This window comes from Battus philenor, unplaced genomic scaffold (assembly GCF_028537555.1).
Source record: "Battus philenor isolate CCGP_79_NKW_IND1 unplaced genomic scaffold, ilBatPhil1.0.hap1 SCAF_45, whole genome shotgun sequence".
NCBI classification, from domain to species: Eukaryota; Metazoa; Arthropoda; class Insecta; order Lepidoptera; family Papilionidae; genus Battus; species Battus philenor.
Window position 1 is genome coordinate 82,501 of NW_027181710.1, and position 2,618 is coordinate 85,118.

At 55.2% G+C, this 2,618-nt stretch overlaps 1 non-coding gene across 1 annotated transcript; it reads right to left on the reverse strand.

Annotated features, from left to right (window-relative positions):
* Positions 1 to 1,293: 1,293 nt before the first annotated feature.
* On the reverse strand, positions 1,294 to 1,450 carry LOC137929217 (5.8S ribosomal RNA). The gene has a single exon (XR_011108782.1). It is a non-coding gene; the product is annotated as a 5.8S ribosomal RNA (ribosomal RNA).
* Positions 1,451 to 2,618: the final 1,168 nt, after the last annotated feature.

Consider the following 2,618-nt stretch of genomic DNA (forward strand, 5'->3'; position numbering starts at 1 on the left):
GGATTCAGTGCTGGGCTCTTTCCTGTTCGCTCGCCGCTACTAGGGAAATCCTTGTTAGTTTCTTTTCCTCCGCTTACTAATATGCTTAAATTCGGCGGGTGATCCTCCCTGATCTGAGGCCAACGATAAAAATTCGAGGCAGACGCGATATCCGTACGCGACGTCCCTTATTATATTTTTGACGACGACGAACCGACGGACCGCGCGCGCAAGCAAGCAAGCGCGCACGGCGGCCGGTCGTCGTCGCGGGACGCCCTTCGGACGTCGAGTCCGCCTACCGTACACCACCCCCACCGTCGCGATCATCGCGCGTCGCAGAGCGAGTGCGCGTGCGCGAGGCGCGCGCGTCGCGAGTCCTTAGAGGTCTCTAGACGCGCGCACGCACAACGCAACGCTGCACACACAACACGCGTTGCGCGATGAACGACGACGATGACGATGATGATTATGATGATACGAGCGTAAACGAAAATCTCGACACGCATACGCGAGCGCGAGTACTTTTCGTTAGCGATCGATCGTCCGGCCCTTTCGGTATCGGTCCGTATCGATACGATAATATAACGTTCGCACTGGAACGACGACGCGTATCACCGACATAATACGGATGCGTAGCGACGACGAGCGGTGAACTCTCTCGCATCGGGCTAGGCGCGCGCGCACATGAACATCACGTAATGTTTACTTACATATGTTTGTGTGTGCGTTACGCTTGCCGCGCAAGAAAACATTCACCGCCTGCCGGTCGCATCCGTCGGAGACGCGTCGTCTGTGCTTCCGATATATTTTATTATATCGTATACACGAACCGATGAGCTCGGACGAAGACCGCACTACGAAGACTCGCGTCTTAGCGATGCGTGTAATCTTTTCACACTCGTTTCATATTCAATACAATTCGATATATTTAAACGGACCGTAAACGCGCTCCGCGCGTACGCGGACGTGAGGGGTGCAGCACCCCGCCGTCCGTCGTCCGTCGCGAAGAACGTTCAACGGAAACCGTCAATTGTTCGAAAGAGCGCGCGCCCGCTCGCCCGCGCGCGGTAGTGCGGCAGCGGCAGCGCGACGACAGCGACGGCGGATAGTGAGAGAGAGAGAGTGAGAGCCGCGGCGGCGCGGACGAGAGACTCTTATTAGAGATCGTCCCATCGCACCGTCCGCGAGCTCGTTCATCACCCCCCACCAACCCGCCGCCGCCGCGTCGCGCGTCACCGCCGCGCGCATCGACCGGCGCGAGCGCACGTAGCGCGCGTTCTACACCGAACAGTGTGGTTTTTATATTTTAACAGCCGGCCCTCAGACAGGAGTGGTCCTGGATATTTCTCCACGGACCGCAATGTGCGTTCGAAATGTCGATGTTCAAATGTGTCCTGCAGTTCACACTATGACGCGCAGTTAACTGCGTTCTTCATCGACCCGCGAGCCAAGTGATCCACCGTCCAGGGTAATGGTTTTTTCTTAATGTTGTTATTACTTACGGTAGCGGCCTACGGCTCTCGCCGTCGGCCACTTGATTGTCCGTTTTTATGTATTAACGTCGAAAGTTGGTCGAATTCATGTGCGCCGAGGCGTTCATAAAGAAACGGCACCGAAAAAGCTTAACGCCCCGACGCGAATCCTTTAGAATGATGAACGACGACGACCCGCGCACCCCCCAACGAGCTGGCGTGACGCACGACATTGTCATCTTTCTAACCGCTTAAATTTCGTTTTGTATAGCGCCAACCGACAATAAAGGGCCTGAGCTAGGCAGTGGGGATTTTCACCGCTTCGAACGCTCCGTTTGGTATGCCCCGGTCGGCGCTCGTCTCTCGGCGTTTTTCCGCCACCCGGCCGCTTCGACGGCGGCGGAGGCAGCGGCGGCGGTAGCACTTTCGACGAATGCCACCACCGCCACCGGCCACCGCCACGGCGCCGTCGCCGCTGCGCCGTTAGGCGTAATAGACGCTAGAGACAATTATTTCACATTTTATTTTTTATACATATATACAAACACGCACACACACACGCACGCACACGCGCGCGCGCTCGTCCGCATTAGATACGAACAGCAGCGCGCGCGTACGTACATATATATGTATATATGTCGTATATATATATATCATTATGGATGTATTACATATATATATGTGTAAACACGGTATGTACGAAGTCGTCGTCGTCGTCGTCGTCGTCGTCGCAACAGCAACAACAGCAACAGCGGCGCAACAACGTTCGTGAACATATCACGCGTCTCGCACACATACACACACGTTAATGATCCTTCCGCAGGTTCCCCTACGGAAACCTTGTTACGACTTTTACTTCCTCTAAATGATCAAGTTTGGTCAACTTCCCAGCAACGCCGACGGCCGTGAAGCCACCGCGTGTCGGTCCGAAGACCTCACTAAATCATTCAATCGGTAGTAGCGACGGGCGGTGTGTACAAAGGGCAGGGACGTAATCAACGCGAGCTTATGACTCGCGCTTACTAGGAATTCCTCGTTTATGGGGGATAATTGCAAACCCCAATCCCCAGCACGAAGGAGTTTCAACGGGTTGCCCGGGCCTCTAGGCCAGGGAGAACATGCTGATTCCTTCAGTGTAGCGCGCGTGCGGCCCAGGACATCTAAGGG